The 9,523-nt window shown below is 39.4% G+C and overlaps 1 protein-coding gene across 1 annotated transcript in view; it reads right to left on the bottom strand.

The window, feature by feature from the left end:
• The window catches only part of cracdlb (cracd like b), a 29,041-nt gene extending 19,959 nt beyond the window's left edge, over positions 1-9,082 (bottom strand). The window contains exon 1 of the mRNA XM_072657049.1: positions 8,995-9,082. The gene's annotated coding sequence lies outside the window, so the exon portion shown is untranslated. The remainder of the gene's footprint in view (positions 1-8,994) is intronic.
• Positions 9,083-9,523: the final 441 nt, after the last annotated feature.

Here is a 9,523-nt window from a genome sequence, read left to right on the forward strand (position 1 = left end):
TGGGCCTTAGTTAGCTGGACATTTCTGGCTACACATTGCTGTCCATGGACAATTGGTTCTCCAGTAATTTGGATGAACTGCTGTTGAGTCCAACGTCTTTTAACAACTGAGCAGAAAATCGCTTGTTTGGTTCCCGGTTTGGCCATTAAAGCAACCAAGACGCAGAATCAATATAAGGCATGGCCCATCTCTGCTCGTTTTACACAAAGTGTGATGAACATTAGGCTATAATACATATAATAATAAGTTCTATTGTCCAATTGTAAATTCTGAATATGCTAAATAAGGCACAGGTTATATTATTAGCAATGTTTACCAGTAACCAGCTGTTTTTCTACAAATACACTGTAATAGTTTAATACTTTGTCAATTTATTGGTTCGGTATTAAAAATTTTGATACAACACTTGCTATCAGTATCAAAGTTTCAGTTCTGACATTGTGACAACCATAACCCAGCAAGGAGCAGTTTAGTCAACTGAGGAAGGAAATAAAAAAAATCTGCTAAAGGAACGGTAGAACGGAGAAGGTGCTCAGTCATTGAGTAATGTAGACCTCCAGGACTGCTGCTGGACCTCCTCACAAAGGTCAATCACGCGGGCAGTCACATTACTCAGGCATTTAGTGTACACAGAAATTCCTCCCAGGCTCATCAATTAAACATTTACAGGAAGACTTGCACTCACACTCAGCGGTCACCCACCTGTTTGGACTGAAAACTGCTGATGAACCACACTTTACACACCTAGCTATTCCCCATGTTTTGTAGTGGCAGGTCCAGGCAAACACATGATTGCTAACAGATCTACTTGCAATCAGATGAAGTCATTTCTCGGCAAAGTGCATTCTGCCCAATATGGAAAAGCTAAAGTAAAACTACATCTGTATCTGTTACCACGGTAAGGCTGGAAACCAACTGCTGGTTTAAAAAGCTGCCATTCATTTTTAATTGATTCATTTCTAATCGATTATTTACCTCAGTAAGGGTACTTTCACACCTATCTGGTTTGGTCTGGACCAAAATATTAGGTGTAAAAGGTGCCGTGAACCACGGCCCAGACCAAAGGACCAAAATTTGGTCCAATCATAAGAAGTGTTCTCGGTTTGGATCAACTGAATTATAGTCCAGTTCGTTTGCAGTGTAAAACACACTTTTTAGGATGATTCGGATTTTCAGATTAATTACAGGAAGATGAGGCAGGCTGTCGTCTCCCATCAGACAACAGAAGCTTCACAGGATTGCTTGCTGTCTTTTCCCCCATCTATTGGCTATGTTATAATTGTTGCACGACAAGCAAACTGACATTGGGCAATGTTGAACTAGTTTCCAGTACTGTGCATGAAGTTGGTGCTGCTGGTATGAGTACTACAATATTTGCAAGAACGTAGCAACGAAATGAATCTATTCAATTTATCATGTCTATTTTATCAAATTGACAACACGCCGACGTCAGATTCATGTCAGGCGCACGTCCTCGTAGGTAACCGCAAAAATGCAGTGTGACACCAAAACTAACCAGACGAATCTTAGTCAGATCTTGGTCCGGACTTTCAGGTGTGAAAAACTCCTTAGACTCTAGAATTCGTACACATGAACTATTTCACATGTTGAGCGAACTGATAATCTACACTAATGCCACATTTATTGTACCTAAAAGATAATTGTACTGTAATTGCGCTGCAGGCAGAAGTTTGTTTAGAGCGGTGTTCGTTTTATGCCACCAGAAAAAATTGGTTTTGTGGCCAGATTAAAGATGCCAACACAGCCACAACTTTGTGTAACAAACTCAGTGTAAATGCAGTTAACACAAAACGTGAAAGAACAGTACATCCAGGTACTGAAATGTGTGGGAGCTCACTGAGTGGTGAGGTCACGCTCTGAAAACAGGTGGAAAACACTTAAGCCAAATTTAGCGACATGCTAAGTTCAAGTAACAGAGAAAGCTAGGAAACCTGGATGGGTCAGTCTACTAGATGTGCCTAAAAACAGTGGAAATCACTCCTAAGACCATTCACTCATCTTTCTGCTGATATTAGGCTTTATCCTCTAAACCAGGGCTGCTCAATCCTGGTCCTGGAGATCTACCACCCTGCAGAGTTTAGCTTAAAGATTAAAGATTAAAGATGCCAACACAGCCACAACTTTGCACCAGCGTCCACTTCAGTGCCAGTGGCCATCTCAAAAATACAAGTGTAGCTTTGTTATGATATTAAATGTAGTATTATTAATTGTAGTAGTGGAAGTAGTGGTGGTGCTAGAAGTGAAGAGTGATGTTCCTGGAATCATCAGCACATGCTCTTACAGTACTAACAGATATAATAACACTCTGCAGTTAATAACAGCAATTATTAATATTACATTTTACATAGTTGTTTAAAAAAGAGGATCTGGCAAACCAATAAAAATTCTTGTGCTGTGTGTAATAATTTGTATAATGATCGTTATCTTGTTTGGCAATTGTTGTCTACTGTTAATGTACAACACTGTTCAGAGGAAGAACGGTTTATTGTGATTGTTAATAGTACATAAACGTATTTTTGTTTTTATGCAGCATTATTACAGCCAGAACGAGACCTGAAATGTTCTCCCGTGACTATACTATTACTTTCACACTGTACCGTCCTTCCCTATCTGCTGTTCTGAATGCTCTAATTCAGGTGCTGCCTTTCACTGAAAAAATGCTATCAGCATCAGGAAGAACCACTTCACTGTAAAAGCCTGAGTTTCCTCCTCTGCGAATTAAACCCCCAACAGGCTCAGCTTTCATTTACAGACACAGTCGATTGATGTATCTGTAAATGAAAGCTACACACTAGAAGTGTATTCTAGTCTAAATATGCAGTTAAAGCAGCCACATTTCAGATTCTGCGATATTTCTTCTCTTACTGCATTATTTTCTGCGTAATTTTACATTTGTTAAATGTTATTGCAGGCATTAGTCATTGTAAAATAACCTTTACAGTACTGATACCATGGGAAACCAATTAGGGGCCTCTAACCAGTCCTAATGTTTTTACATCAAATACCAATCACAGTTGACTAGATGAGTGTTTCTGTGAGTGTTTAGATGAATCAAATTATTCATGTAATTATTTTGGGAATAACTATGCAGGCTAATCTTAAACCATGTCATATGCTACAGCTATAATGTACAGCGAAGCAGACTGAATTCACCAAGTGCAGTAATATACTCACATCTCTGGTATTTTCTTCATATCATTCAGCTCTAAAATATACTGGCCCTGTTGTAACAACAGACTAGCATCCTCCATGATAAACTAAAGAAACACATGTCAATTATTAAACATATTATTTTAATATATAATATAAAGGCCATTTCAATTGGTCCATTCACCACTACATCAAAACATTCCCATAGAGCTCAATTCTCTTTGAGCGAGAAAGTGACTCTGCCAGATTGATGATTAACAGCTTTTTTACAGACACATACACTCTGTTCCTTAGAGATCCTCATGCGTCTTGCTAACTGACCTTTGGATAGACATTACCTTCAGTTTGTCTCAGTCAGCTCTAACCCTCCCTCAGCAGCAAACACAGCTAACCTGCCATTAAACAAATCCGATAATGACGCCGTCACCTAGCCTTCCGTATTCTCCTAATAAAGGAATGTCTGAGACTAGCTCTAAGGACCCAGCTTGTGCTGGCACAAACACACTTTTTAATGTCTACCATTAAGACCTTTTATATTAAGCTTTAAAAAGCCTTTGAAGACAAACACCTGTAATGGATCTGCTTTTTCTTGTAAGAAGAAATGTTACTTAACAGTTGGTTTTCCATATACACCGATCAGGCACAAGATTAAAACCACTGACACGAAGTGAATAACACTGATTATAACACCTGTCAAGGAGAGGTAACAAACAAGCTAGATTGGGATTGGTTTTAGTCACAGTTCAGCATTCACCTTAGTATTTAGTAGAGATGTACTAATCAGTGCTTTTAGGGCTGATACCAAAAACGTCTGTAATATTCTCCACAGTCTCAAGATGAAATGTACTTTGCTTTTTGGAATTAACCACACTGAAAAAACACTGTCGAACTCCGAGCACCAGCTGCGAGAGCCTGTTAATTCCCATAAAGAACTGCACTGAGCTCAAAATTAATTATTAATGACATATTGCTAGTTCTGCTGTGTTCTGATACTCACGTTTCTGGGCCCTTCTCAATAGAGGTACCTGGTTGGTGGTGTTTTTAGACTGCTTTCCAATTGGGCATGTTAGTTTTACACATTCTACAAAGAAGTGTGTGAGCCAGACACGATAACACAAAACACAAGATTCCCAACCCCTCTCCGATTTGCCTCAAAACAAGAGCAAGCTGCATCAATCAGCATTAAGGTAAGACATCCGGAGCTTTTCATCTTAAAATAAACAATTTATTTTATACAGCTAGACTAGCCAGTGTATCCGGTGTCTGACTGGCTAGCTAATATGAGATATTTTACACTGAACCACCCTCTAGCCTAATGGGAAATGACTGTCACAGTCAAATGCCTTTGTTTTGTGATCATCTGTGGTAAGCACAGGTGGCTACTGGCTACCCTATCCACATCACAAATTGGGCAGGGGACACAAACCGGGTACTAGCATTAGGTTAACTTTTATAATCTGGGGAATCAGAAATTGATTTTGTTGCATCTTGTACAAAAAAGTCTACCTAGTGATTTTACAATAATTCTAATATTAAACACCAACATGTCTGAATGAAACTACCTATTCATTTACCTAATTAATTCCTATCTAAACTGTAACACAGCTGTGGCTGGAGCATCTAACTTTATTGTGTGTAACCCATCCTTACAGGAAACAGAAAAGCTGAAGGTTTGTTTACTTTCTGATTTCTGACATGATCTTTCATAAGCACACAGAACAGAATGAACTTTGCAGTCCCACAATAAAAAGACTTATTTTATACACATGAACAAACGTACAAATATAGGCAATATACTCTGCCATCTGCATTAAAGATGTTGCCCTGAATCATTGGAGACCATGTAACCTAAAGCACAAACAGTTCTTCTTGTTTGTACAGACAGTTCACAGTCTTTAATCCCTAATCTAACTGGGTGAGGCTTTTGCAGGCCCCAGGACAATAAGACTCATGTTCTATTCATATCCAATTCAAACCCATATCACGGCAATTACACTCTTCAAACATTCAAGTGTTTGCTGTGTAAATACTTGCATTTAATCTAAGGGTTTAGCTTGTGTTAGGTTAGGGTAGTTGCCAGGCCAGTTCACAGTCTAGCCCTGCTCTCTCAACCTGGTCAACTTTCATAGCAGCTGTTTTACAGGTATTAGCATAAATGTCATTTAGACTTATAAGAGACTATATATAGCACACCGATCAAATGCTTTTCAAAGTGTATACATTTTGCGAGTTCAGACCATGGCACCAGGATATGATTAATGAAGGAGAAGGCTGTAAGAGAGAGGGAACTCTGAGAACTCTGGGGCTCAAGTTCAGGTGCCTTCTGCTTTTAGATAGAAGGCCAAATGCCTGTACAATGAATGGAGCTAGAACTGAGAGACTTCACTGAGTTAAATGGAGGAGAAGGGGTGTTGGTGAGGTGCTGAAACTTCGTCGCCCCGGAAAGTAGATATTTATATGACGTTAAATTTGAGAGGAAGAGGGGCTTCAGGCATGTTCCTTCTCTCAAACTTCAGTTCTTTCATGACTCTTCTTTTATGAAGTATAACGATTACTAATATCAGCTGTTTTAGTATTTATAGCTCAGTTCTAATTGCTATCTAGTTAAATAGATAATAATAGCCGGGTTTCCAAATGCTATGTGCAATGACTGAAATTTGCCGAAGTTTCCATCCACTACACAAAACAGGCAAAATGCAGATATTAATATGTCTGCGTTTACCAGAATCATCTGCAGTCTGTTTATGGCTGTAATGTTTGCAGTTCGGAGACGGCAGGCAGGATGAGCAGTGGCCCACCCTAATGAAGGCTAACCATACATGTCAAAGTGCAAATGCACTGAAGAGCTATTTTTTAGACCAGCTTTGGATTCGCCATTTCAGAATGTCGAAAGCAACCTTTAAAAGGCTGTGTGTCATGATAAGACAAACCGTAGGGGCAGTTGTTTCCCAAGTCACTGGCCACTTATGCTAACTGATACCAGAATCATGTGGTTTATGGTTTGATATGTAATTATTATAATTATTATATAATTATTATAATATAATTATAATTATTCAAAAAAACTTGTTCCAATATCCTAATTGTTCCACGTCGTCACAGCGTAAAAATCTATTTCTTAAAATCTTTTCTATTTTTGGGCTTTTTCAATTCAGTTTTTTTTAAAGGTGGAAGATCTTGTAGCTAGCTTCAATAATACAGCGACAGGGTATTGATATTGGATATCATAATATTAGCAAAAAAATGGAGATCATAATTGGTGAAACTGCTTCCAAACAAGCTAGACAAAATAAATTACTTCATAACGTGCTGCATAATATAGTCATTTAGGCTCTAGCTCTCATGTTTACAGACAATTATTGTCTTTTCATGTGTCCACTGACATTTATTAAAATGTTCATGGTTGAAGTATTAAACATGAATGGCGTATTAATTCATTCTTGCATATAGATAGGTATAGCGAGAGTGTAATTGGTGAGGGCCTCCAAGTAGGATGTCATTTTAGCAATAAAGAGAAATAAAACGGTTCAATAAATACATCATTTGATTTGGGATACATGTCAAATCTAAACATCTGATGTTGTTGAACATGTAATGTTATGATTCCATTGAATTTAATAAATCTAAATCTGTTGTGTGCTGTAGTTTCTTGTTAGGTGCAAGTTTGTCCAACCTCGGTATAGGGCTGGCCGATATGGTAAAAATACTATATCACAATACTGAAAGCCATTTTTCACGATACATAACATTTAGCACAATACATGTAATCACAGACTAAATACATCAGATTCTTAAACACTATTATTCAGATACTCTCCTGTACTGAATACAGTGATTTTTACAGTGACAGTTAAACTATTCTAATTACACTGTTGGCAATTGGTGCAGTTCATCAGTGTTTATTAAGCACTGACAATATACATTTATACACGACCACTAAATTTATCACGACACAATAAAATATTGTCACATTGCCCAACTCTACCTACCTACAAATCTTGAATAGGTTATTTGAGCTGGTGCTAACTCAACCTGCTCAGAGCGCTTGTGGCCTCGCTCCACTGTTGGACTGACTTTAGACGTCTTTATTTTTAGCTTCTGAAGGTGGCCTTGTTCTCAGACAGGCTCCTCCACGCCCCTCCTATCTTCCAAATCAACGTGGTTCTGTTTCAACTGCATACAGATTTAAAGCTGATTCCAGCCATTCTCTCTGCAGAGGAATCTTCATACTACGCTTTCGGGGAAGAGGTCAATGTCCGGGGCTTAGCCTACTTTGAATGGCAAAACCGCAGTCAAAATCTGAGGACGACTTGCTGGACACAGATTTCATTTAATCATACTCTGTGATTATGTATATATATATATATATATATATATATATATATATATATATAACAAGTGAGATCAGATGTAAAATACCTGTTTAAGTCCTTAAACCTCAGACATACACTCTTAACAATGATCCATATGCTTTTGTGAGTGATGCCAGAGAGGAAGCACCTTTGGTTTCATTAATAACAGTACAATGCTGAAAGAACCACCGAATCACCTTCATTGTCAAGAGTGTATTACTAAGAAACTTAGGCTGAATATTAGTTTGAGCTGAATTCAGTGACAGTAAACATGGTCAGTCTTTCCATTCTTGTTTGGGGGATTTTTGCCCATTGAAAGGGTTTCTAGTTCTGGGAGACACTGCTCTTTTGAGGTCCTACCACACACAGCCTCCATTAGTTCCGTAGTTCTCCTACAAATCATCCTATATAATGTTTGGTGGAGATATGCATGCCAATCGTAAGCCACAGTGCGCTCTGAGAGGTGCTCCCAGGTCCCAGCTGCGGACCACGTTTGCATTTGCATCGTCAGCTCAGCTCAGCAAAGTCATTTGTTTATCCACACTTCTCTCTCTCTCTCTCTCTCGCGCGCGTTTTGAATAAGCCAAAAAGGACATTCTGGAAATAAAGAACAACTTTGTTAAAGAAACACGTATTGTTTCACCCTCCCTAACACATCAACTTCTGAGAATTACTTAGCTAGGAACCACTAGGTTTAGCCTATCTTGTGGAGTCCCACAGGGTTCTATTGTGGGGTCTATGAAACTGATGTTAATTATGACAGTAATGTTAGTTAATGTGATTATAAGTGTGGATGGGCTTAAAAACAGGGCCTATGGGGTCAAAGAGGGCCTGTATAGACCACTGTCCCTCACAAAGTTTAAGCCTGAAGCCTAAACTAACATGCAAAGCAGTGAAGTAAGAGATGCAAGATAAATATATCTGAGATTTAAAGGGTCAAAGTTAAAGACTTCTACATAGGAAATAACACAGATAAGCCCTGATCTGAGGAGCTTTCTCATCTTTCCAGAAGCAAGCCTCTTTCCTGTTAGCAGCAGTTTCTCCCACAGGCCATTTTATCGTTACTTCAGAAAAACGATGTTCAGCTTTATCATGTAAATATAACAGGTAATATTTCATAGTATTTACCATTAGTTCACAGTTTAGCACACTGCCATACGAGCATACGAGCATACGACCATACGACCATACGAGCATACGACCATACGACCATACGAGCATACGACCATACGACCATACGGGCACCCTCTGGTGCTTCAGCCACGCCTCAGCCGGGGGAGCTCCGGAGTCCACAGCGCTGTGTAGTCTGTAGTCTGTAGTCTGTGTAGTCTTTATAAGAGTGTCTCAGCTTTCTCAGAGCTCACTGCCGATATCACTCGTCCTAAGACTCGTATGAAAGTGTATTTAATGGCCGTATACCTACATACAGTACACCCTATAAACAGTACATCCATGAAAAGCTCCGTCTTACCTGAGGAAGAGAAGCGAGGCCCGTCAGCCGTTAACACCAGCAGGTGCGCGAGAACGCTGTGTGCGGTGTATGTGCGCGCGACCTTGGGCCACGCCCCCCTAAAACTTTTTGCAATGTCATTGGTCCAAAAGCCTGCCTTGGAAAACGGCACGTAGCTCCGCCCCCTCAGAGTCACGGTCTCCAAGCGGGTGGTCTAAAGGCAGTGAAAGTGTTTATCAGTCTGATTAATAATGACTACAGAAATAAACACATTTAGCTGAAAACGTAAAAAATAAATATAAAATATAACTTGTGGATAGTTGGATAATTAATAAACACTTAATGCTGCTTTAAGAGAACTAGCTACTGTTGTTCCCGTTCCCAAGCAACCTGCCATCCATCACCTGCCTGAATGACCACCACCCATACCATTGACCTTCAGCATAAACATAAACCTAATGCTGGGCAGTGGTGGAGCGCCGGGTTATGGATAACAGGGTTGTGGGTTCGATTCCCGGGCTTGGCAAGCTGCCACTGTTGGACCCACTGT

Source organism: Salminus brasiliensis, chromosome 15 (genome assembly GCF_030463535.1).
Source record: "Salminus brasiliensis chromosome 15, fSalBra1.hap2, whole genome shotgun sequence".
NCBI classification, from domain to species: domain Eukaryota; kingdom Metazoa; phylum Chordata; class Actinopteri; order Characiformes; family Bryconidae; genus Salminus; species Salminus brasiliensis.